Source organism: Chrysochloris asiatica, unplaced genomic scaffold (genome assembly GCF_000296735.1).
Source record: "Chrysochloris asiatica unplaced genomic scaffold, ChrAsi1.0 scaffold00012, whole genome shotgun sequence".
Lineage (NCBI taxonomy): Eukaryota > Metazoa > Chordata > Mammalia > Afrosoricida > Chrysochloridae > Chrysochloris > Chrysochloris asiatica.
In genome coordinates, this window is record NW_006408530.1 from 7,788,604 (window position 1) to 7,799,442 (window position 10,839).

The following is a 10,839-nucleotide window of genomic DNA, read 5'->3' on the forward strand; positions in this document are numbered from 1 at the left end:
TTTTTTTTAGTTAAAATTAGATTTTTCTTAAAATAATTATTACATTTAGTCTCAAAAATGAAATATGATTATCATTTTCATGAAATTCTTAATATTCTAAGTGACAATGTGATATCTCAGTCTACTTTTCAGTGACCTGCTCATTCCCATTCTTCCACATTTGCCAGTCCAGCTGCCATTTTGTGGGGGATGAATTATTCTTTATTTCCTAAAAATTTGCTTCTAGGAAACCCTGTACAGACCCTTGCTATGAGTTGGAACTGACTCGTTGGCACTTAACAATAACAACAATGGTAGACTTGGACCTTGAACCACAAGGTTGGTGGTTCAATCCCACCAGGTGCTCCTTGGAAACCCTATATAGTGTCACTGTGAATCATAACTGCTTGATGGAACTTAATAACAACAACATAGTAGACTTGTTTTACCTTCTTTTTTGCCAGATTGACTTTTTTTTGGTGATTGGGGTTCAAAGTACCACAGATGGGCAGTTACTTAGCTTTTCTCTATAATATGATTTCTCAATTATTTAAAAAAATTATTCATTTTATTTTGTTGTTGTAGAGAATATAAACAGTGAAAACGTATACCAATTCCAATTTCTACATAGAAATATTTCAGTGGCACAGTTTAAGTTCTTTAAATTGTGAAACCACTCTCACTTCTGTCTCTAAGTGGTTCCTCCCCATTACCATAAACTCACAGTCCTCTAAGGGTCCTAGTTAATCACAATATGATTCTAAAAAAAGCAACCCTCATCTTACTAAAATGCAGATGCTTTTTTCCCTTCGTCATCGTACATTGGTTTTCTAATGATGACATATTGTCTCCAAATGTTATTTCCCACTCTCTGTGGTTGTTAAGTGCTGTCAAGTTGGTTCTGACTAATTAATATCAACCGTATATAGAGTTTCCAAGGAACATCTGGCGGGTTTGAACTGTTGACCTTTTGGTTAGCCATACAATGCTTACTCTACAGTACCACTCTCTAGCCACATGGAATGTGTCATGATTGCATGAAAATGCCTTGCCACGCCCGGCCTATAGTTCTATGTTATTGTACTAGTTGTCTTAGAGTTGACTTCGACTCCTGGGGAAATCATGTGTGTCAGAGTAGAACTGAGCTCTATTAGAGATTCTAGTGTTGATTTTTTGGGTAATAGATCATAAGACCTTTTTTTCTCAGGTGCCTCTGTGTGGATTTGGACCTCTAACAATTCAGTTAGTAGCAGCTGAGCACACCCACCACTTGTACCATCCAGATCTCCTGCTTTTCGCTTCCACTGCCATCAAACTGATTACAACTATAGCGACCCTTTTTGTGTATCTGAGGCTATAAATCTTTACAACTTGGAGTGGCTGGTGGGTTTGAACTGCCAATCTTGTGGTTAACAGTCCAGTGCTTAACCTATAGTGCCACCATAGTTCCTTTGCTTTTGATTAGTATTATATAATTTAAGAGCAGTGTTACTTTGTCTGAAAATTTTTTATAGTTGCCAGGTAAACTTTTATTACTTTTCCAAAATTTCATAGAAACATCATCTACTTTCTTTGCTTCTCTTGAGCAATGAATTACTTGACTGTTTCCTCTTCTGTCTCCACAGCACAAATGTGCTATAGAGATTACTCTGTACTGTATATAATAATGTATAGTAATGGAAATGATCTTTTTACATATTTGTCTCCCCTGCATTGGCTCTGGTAGTGTAGTGGTTATGAATTGGGCTGCGAACCTTAAGGTCAGCAGTCCGAAACTACCAGCCGTTCGCACTTAACAACAACAACATTGGCTGTGGTGGCTGTGAATGTTTTAAGAACTTTTAATAAATGTTGCCAACTTTCCCTCTAAAAAGGTTTGTACTAATCTGGTAGCTTAGTGGTTACAAATTGGGCTGCTAACCTCAAGGTCAGCAGTTCAAAACTACCAGCTATTCCGTGGCAGAAAGATGAAGCTTTCTGCTCCTGTAAAGATTTACAGCCTTGGAAACCCTGTGCGGGGTCTCTATGAGTTGGAGCTGACTCTACAGCATAAACAGCACCATTATTATGAGCACCATTTTCCCTGCCATGGATAACATAATCTTTAAATGATTTGCTAACTCAGTAGACCAAATTTGGCACTTCCTTGTCATTTTAATTTACATTCCACTGATTACTTCTGAGGTGAAGCATGTAATAAATATATTTTGCATAGTAACTATTTGGATTTTGAAATAATCATATTTTGATTCTGGTCCAATTCTATTATCCTAACATAATGTGACCTACCCACCTCAAACTCTTACTCCTTCAGAACTTCTGGAGATTATTACACTTATTTTGGAAAGCGCTGTATTTGTGGTCATCTGATTAAGTTGTTTCATGGAAAGATGTTATTAAAGCAGAGCTTGTTCCAGGAAAATGCTAGTGATGAATCAGTTCTCTTGTGTTATCTCTGCCTTGTCACATTACTTCTGAATTACACATCACTACAACTAGTAAGCCCAATACAAGTGCATTCCAAGTGGTGTGTCACTAATAAATTGGGAGAACGTTGGAAAAGCCTCTGGGAGTCAGTGGAAAATTGATTTTCATGCAAATAAAATTTTACAGTATATTTTATAATTGTGGTGAAAGATTTTAGTAAGGAAAGGGGAATGAGATTTAGAAAATGGCTAGAAAGCTTATTAATGTTTAATTTCATGTGACTAATAATAATTTCTTGTTAATGACTATAATCCTGGTATGGTGATGTAAGATAAGCATCGGGCTGGTAGCCTCAAGGTCAGTAGTTCAAACCCACCAACTGCTTTTGGAAAACCTATACAGTGTCACTATGAGTCATAACGAATTCGATGGCACTCAACAATAACGACAACAATGACTATGACAAACTCAGATTTATTGTAATTATATTGAAAAGCCCACTGCCATTGAGTTGATAACAGCAAAGATGTATTGAGTGTTTACAAGGTGACAGCCATGATTTTTAATTTAATTTTAATGTTTGAAACATTTTAACTAAATTATTCTTTATAACTTTCTCTTTTTAACTTCACCACCCTAATTGATTTCTCAGGAGGCAGAGGCTTATGGACATTTTTGACTCACTTCCCCTCTGACCTCCAGGGGTGCATGGTCAATGGGAGGGAAGTTGGAGAGGGTGAAGTTGGGGTAATTATTTCCTGGCCTCCTTCCTGCCAGGTTGAGGCTGTTGGCTGCATTCTCTAATAAAGGAAATGTTCCCTGTCCTGAAGCTCTGAGTACAATTATGCTCCGAGTGTTGGTATCTCCTTTATGCCTGATGGGGATAGGAGTGTTCTGCCCAAACCTTTGTGTTGTTGTGCTTGTTTAGTGCCGTCTAGTTAATTCTGACTCATAGTGACTCTGTAAAGGGTTTTCAAGCAACAGCTGGTGGGTTTGAACCGCCTATCTTTTGGTTAGCAGTCCAATACTTATAGCATCACACCAGGACTTCAAACCTTTGTAGCCAGTTCCTTTATTAAGCGTTTTCCATTGTCCTGCTGGAGTAAACCATCTATTTTTTGCCAGAGCCTAGTCAAAGAACTTGATTGACTGACTAAGGGTGGAATTCAGTTGCAAATTGTCTTTGGCAGCATTTTAATGACATAGCTAGAGTCCTGGTGTGGGCTGTAGGATAAACACCTGATGACAAAGTCGGTGTGAACTGCAAGATTGGCAGTTCAAATTTACCAGTTGCTCTTTAGAAAACCTATACAAGATTGTTACGAGTAGGAACCGACTTAACAACAACAACAACAACAATGACATTGCTTCATTGCTTGCTTCTAGTGTTGCTGTTAAGAAGTCTGTTACCCCCAGCAGTTTGAAAAATCTTCTCTGTCTCAAAGCTGTGTTTTTGTCAGAGACCTTTACCATCTCTGTGTTGGACAGTAGACTCTTTTAATCTTAAGAGTCATATCCTTGAATGCAGGAGATTTTTCTTCATTAGTTTACTGCTAATTGCCTCTTCTCTGTTTTCCAATTTCTCTGTAGGATTGATATTTTTCTTACTTAGATGTTGGAATTTCTTCTCTTGCCCTCCAGTTTCCTTGAGCTTTTTCTACCTTTTACACTTTTTTAAATCGACGTTTTGAGATTTCCCTCATTTTGTCTTCCAAGACATCTGTTGATTTTTTCAATTTTGCCACCATAGCACTTAGTTTTTAAGATCCCTTTCCTGCTCCTGATGAGTCTTTTTCATAGTAGACATTTTTATGAATCATTTGCTTTTCAGTTCTACTCATGGAACCTCCTCCATGTGTGACAGAGTAGAATTGTGCTCCATAGGAGTTTTTTTTTTTTTTTTAAGATTTTATTGTGACTTGAGTAAAGATTTACAGGGCAGATCAGTTTTACATTCAACAAATCATTGCCATGATTACAATCCCCTCCATGTACCATCAGCTAACTGTACCATCAGGTACCTCTGCTACCCATTTATTTTTAAGGAGTTCTGGTAGCATAGTGGTTATGAATTGGGCTGCGAACCTTAAGGTCAGCAGTTCGAAACTACCAGCTGTTCTCTGGGAGAAGGATAAGGCTTTCTGCTGCTGTAAAGATTTATAGCCTCAGAAACCCTGTGCAGGGTTGCTATGAGTCAGAATCAACTCCACAGCACATAACCACCCATTTATTTATTTATTAATTTTTTGATGTACACACACCACATTGATAATATATATTCATTTAATTGTCCAAAGGGCACATTTTGCAAGCCAGCCTCCTGCCCACAGGCACATTGCCGTTCTCAGTCCCTGGGCCTAGAGTCCTCTGCTGTTCTCTCTCTCTCCATAGGGTTTTTGGTGGCTGATTTTTCAGAAGTAGATCATCTGACGATTCTTCTGAGGTACCTATACATGGACTTGAACTGATAACATTTGGGCTGGCAGCTGATAGTGTTAACTTTTGCATTGCCCAGGGACTTCAATATTTATACTTCATGGATGTAATATCTTCTTCGAATGTATGAAGATATTGATTTTGTTAGTTTTTGAGATTTTGTGATGTATGCTTAATCTCTTTTTCACCAAATACCTGTGGTTCACTTGTTTTCACCACTGTATTTCATATGAGATGGTTCCTAAATGTCTAGAAACCTTTGCCATTATTTAAGAACTAGCTGTAAAAAAAATAAATGGAAGTTCCGAGTGCATGGGTGAGTCTTACTGATCTGTGATCTCCATTTTAGGGAGAACTAGATGACTGTATTGTTGGGAAATCTTCAATGTCAGTGTCCTTAAGTCTGAATTTTTGGACTGGTCCTATTCCCCAGACAAATATCTTTAATGACCATCTTGAAAGATAAGCCTGACTGCCTGGTTCTAAGGGCTCAGTGGGGCAGGAAGGTTGACTCTGCAACATTCACAAGCAAATAAATATTCACTCAATCTGCCTGCTTTGAGTATATTACATCCATTATCTATTGTAACTGAATTTACTTCCTAGCCCAGAGACCCTCTGTTTTCAAAGGAAAAGGACCTCCTAGGGAAGGGCAATGACCAAGCACATCAGAGCTGGTGTATAGCTCTGAGGAATATGATGATTCTTCAACAAACTTTCAACCAATTCTCATGTTTACCACTTCTACAAGTATTGTTGTTGTTATGGGCTGTGGAGTCAGTTCCGACTCATTGCGACCCTGTACAGGGTTTCCGAGGCTGTAAATCTTTACGGGAGCAGAAAGCCTCATCTTTTTCCGGCGGAACAGCGGATAGTTTCGAACTGCTGACCTTGCCGGCTCGCAGCCTGATTTGTAACCTCTAGACTACCAGAGCTCCTTTCTACAAGTATATGGCACTCTTAATTCCAGAACATTTCCCCCCTTCTTCTTTATAGTATAAACCAGTCCACAGGTTTCCTCACTTCTAGTTTAGGGCTTAGTTTCTTTGTCTCCTAAAATAGGTGCAATTCACACATCAGATTTCCAGTTTCCAAAATTTTATGGCTCTTAAAATATATCAGTTAATGTCATTTTAGTGCAATTTCAGGAGAATATTACTCTATTTGTTAAATCTGGCCTTTCTCTATTTAAAGCTGATTGTAACTTGCTGTGACTAAAATGACCAGATCTCTATCTTCTATAAAGTCCCTTGTGGTTTAAATGGCATGCTGGGTTGCTAATCTGCACGTTGAATACACTCAGAAGCACCTTGGAAAGAAGGCCTGGTAATCTACTTCCTAAACATCAGCTACTGAAAACTCTATGGAGCACAGTTCCACTCTGACACTTATGGAGACACTAAGTTGGAATGGGCTTGAAGGCAATTCATTTGTTACTCTAAATTGTGCCCCTTCTAATACTGTTGATTAGTTGCTAATGAAACAAGATCACTTTATGATTTGAGCCTGGTAAGATACATTATTCTTGCATGGAAATGAGTGATTTTGTGAGAATAGGAAGACTCAAGAACAGTATTCTCAGTATACTAGTTTAGAGTCCTGGTGTGGCGTAGCAGGATAAACAGTGGACTACTAACCTTAAGGTTGGTAAGTTCAAGCCCACCAGTCCTTCCTTGGAAGCCCTATGCAGGATCACTTTGAGTTGGAACAGACGCGACAGCACTTAACAACTATCAAGTTAATCAAAAGTCCAGGTTTCAGCTGAGTCATTTTGCTCTCTGCCATGGTTACTGTGCAAATGGTGGCTGCATCTTGTTCTAGCACTCTTGTTTACCAAAACAAATATTCTCGATGGGAGGAGCTATTTGCCTTGGCTGATTTAGGAGGCATATGGTCTTGCATGATTCTACTAAGCTCTCTTTCTTGTTCTTTGTTGTACAAAAGATGAAAGGCTGTAGGAACAGATGGAGACCAGGTTTATCACAGAGGCAGAGACCTTTTCTTCCTGTTGAGTGATCATTGCTGTGATTTCTGCTGCTCAACATGGTCATGCAGATTTCTGTGAGAATAATTCTCAAGTCTGGCCATCTGGTTTCTCATCAACTTGGTCAATCCTGATGACCATCTAATAAATTTCCTTTTTGCTCAAGATAAACCACAATGCTTCAGTTGCAATCAAGAGCCCTGACCGATGCACAAGGCAACCAAAGGAAATTAATTAGCAAGTGCTACAGAAGAAAGGGAATCTCGCTTGGGTGGACACAGACCCTAACAGGTTTTAAGAAAAATTAAAAATGCTTGCCCTGTAATGAATTCACAACCTTTTAAAACAATGGTGTGCTTTTACATCTCTTTTGCTTATAGTCTTAGGGTAGGTCACAGCTCACTTCTGAGACTCTGAAATCCCATGTTTGTTTTAACAGAGCCAAAGGGAATGAGTCACTAATGAACACCAGATTTGCCTTTGTCTAAAATGCCAATTGGGTTTGTTGAGTTATATTTGGGAGCAATTCCTAAAAACCAACACAAATCTAAATAAATCTGATAAATGAGATGGGAAATAAAATTGATTTTCAATTTACCAATATTATATTCCTCCTACATCGTTGTTGTTGTTAGGTGTCATATAGTCAGCCCCAACTCATGGTAATGCCATCTGTTACAGAGTAGAACTTCCACAGGGCTTCCTTGGTTGTAATCTGTATGGAAGACACAGTACCAACCTTTAGGTTAGCAGGCCATCGCAAACCACGTGTGCCACCCAGGCTCAGCATTACCTACTTCTATATACTCAGTTAGATTAAATGGGCTCAATTTGACTTATTGCCTTGATGGCTCCAAGACAAACAACTTGCTTGATAATCTAATAGCTAAACAGTCTGCTTCTTTTTTTCTGCTGGTCTTTCAAGAACTATCTTCTGTTCCTCTAGCCTTTCCAGGTTGGTCTGCATGAATTTTCAAGTGAGAATGTTCCACTTCAGAAGGTTCTGGTGGGGCTCAGGATTCCACCTAAGACCTCATACTCCACAAAAGCTTAACAAGAAATCGATTTCACTGGGCAAATTCTAGTTCCCCTTTTAGCTAATCCAAAGGAGTTCTGGTCATGTAGTGGTTATGAATCGGGCTGCTAACTTTTAGGTCGGAAGTTTGAAATTACCAGCTGTTCCGCAGGAGAAAGATGAGGCTTTCTGCTCCCATAAAGATTTGTTGTTGTTGTTGTTGTTAGGTGCCATCGAGTTGGTACCAACCCATAGCGACCTTATGCACAGCAGAATGAAACACTGCCGGATCCTGGGCCAACCTCACTACTATTGCCACACTTGAGTCCATCGATGCTGCCACTTGGCCAATCCATCTCTTTAGGGGTCTTCCTCTTTTTCTCTGACCCTCCACCTTACCGAACATAATATCTTAAAGATTTACAGCCTCAGAAACCCTGTGCAGGGTCACTGTGAGTCAGAACCAACAAACTCCACGGTACTTAAAACAACAGTCAGTTATAGACAGAAGATGGGCATACAAACTTTCTGTAATCATATTTTTTAATATTCCTTTTGTCTCACATTCCATAATCTTTTTTATTTTTTAAAGAAGTGTTGATTTTTATTCTTTTTATACATACTGTCAAGATTAGATGCAGGGTGACTTAAACAAGAGTTTCTTTAAAGTCACTTGAAACGAGCTGATACAGTTTCTAGGTATCCAAACCAAAATAATTGCTGCTAATGAAGATAATGGAGTCGTGGTGTGGTGCTGTGGGTTAATGCGCTGATAAATGCTTATTTCAGAAGAATATTGATTAAATTGGGCTATTTCAACTTTCCCCACTGGTTGGTTTGAACCACAGGGTCAGCGCTTCAAGCTCACCAGCCACCCCTCGGAAACCCTATACAGAGTCACTACTGACTCAACGGCACTTAACAGCAGTGGACAGAACGGATTCTGAGTTTCCTTGCAGCTGCCGTATGACTCTGATTTGCAGGTTCTGCCCTAGTGCTGCACACTGTTAAACACTGACTTGTTGGACCCTGCTTTTCCGGAGAGCTTGTGGCCAATGCACTGTAATCTCCTAGTACCTTCTTTGGCCCAGTTGTAGTTGCCATTTGCAATAAGAAAAATCTTGAGGCTAAAGAAGCTTTTAGTAAAATTTCTTGTGCATCTTAAAAAATAAAATGAAGAGGAGCAATAAATGGACAAATACAGAAAAGTCACTGAACCATAACCTGTCAAAGTCTGTGGTTCAGGTTTGCAGAAAGCAGATGCCTGGCTATGAATTAATTTTATCACAAGAAAATATGAATGTGGTCATTCTTATAAACAGGTTGCTGTGAACCAAATGACAAGATCAAATCCGATTATAATAGTTCCAACTACCATCAGTCTGTTACATAGGGCAGCACTAGAAAACTTCTAAATCATTGGATTAGGAAGGAAACGGACTGCTGATTGGTTAGAGAAGCACGGCCTACATTCCCAGGAATAAGAATTACTGCTTGATCAAATGACAAACATATAAGTTGGTAAGTGCCATCGAGTCGATTCCGACCTATAGCAACCCTGTATAGGGTTTCCAAGGAGCAGCTGGTGAGCTTGAACCACCGACCCTGCAGTTCAAATGACTTTGGAGTCTGACACATTAACCCACAGCCCCACACCAGGACTCCACTTGTATAAGTAGCACCTAGGTATTCTCTTTACTGAAAACAAAATGAACAAAGACCAGAAAATGCACCAGTTCCTCAGGATCATTCATTGCAGTACCACTTTCCTTAATAAGAACCAAAACACCAACCCCACTGCCACTGAATCCATCCTGACTTAGTAGAGACCCTATACAGTCTTCACAGGAACCGATAGCCTCATCTTTCTGCCACTTACTGAGGCACTATATGTATTGATTCCTGGTGTGGTGCTGTAAAATAAGCACTGGACTGCAAGCCACAAGGTCGGTAGTTCAAACCCACCAGCTGCTACTTGGAAACCCTGTACAGGGTTGCTATGAGTCAGAATCAACAGTCCTCGCTGAACAACAACATCCTTAAGTGTCTCTCTTTGTCTTGGTATTTACTACAGTTGAAGTATTACCTAAGTTCCATGAGGAATCTGACAGAAAATTCACCATTTAGTGTGCCAAATCTCATTTTATTTTTTTTAAAGAAGAAATGTCATCTATTCTTGCAGCTGAATTTATTTGGATATAAGTAATACGTTTTTAAAGCTAGTAGCCAATTATGATTGGGTAAATGTGGGCACTAGGAAGAAATGTGATTTTTTTTGCTTCAAGCAGGTAAAAATCAGCTTAGTCTCAAGTGTTTAGAGCCTATGTTCACTCCAATTTTATAAGACTTCCTCATAGATGTTAAAGAATTCAGGTTCTTATGGCCCACATAATCTTTTAATTTCATTTTTTCATGAACTTTTTGACACTCCCACACACATATTACTTTTTTCCCCACACACATGTAACTGCTTTTTTTTCATTCATCAAGTCCTGGCATGGTGCTGTGGACTAATGTGCTGGACTGCAAAATTGGTTTGAATGGCAAGGTCGGTGGTTCACGTTCACCAGCTGCTCTTTGGAAACCCTATACAGGGTCGCTGTGTATGGGAACCAGCTTGAAAACACTTACAACAATATGTCCTGAAGATCTTTTCATGTCAATACATATAGATTTCTTTCATTCTTATTAAAGATGATGCTATCATCCCATAACACATCTAGTTTTTGTTCATTAGTGTATCATGTATGAAATCTTTTCTTGAGATCGTCTCTAAATTCAGGTGGGATGTATTTAAGTCCTTATTTGGGCTCTTGTGGACTTGTTATAATTTTTTTCAGCTTCAACCTGAACTTGCCTATATAAACAATTGATGGTCTGTTTCAGTTAGACCCTGGCCTTGTTTTGACTGATATGGAGCTTCTTCTCCATGGTTTCATCCCCCAGATGTAGTCTATTTGAATCCTATATATTCCATCTGGTGAAATCCATGTTCATG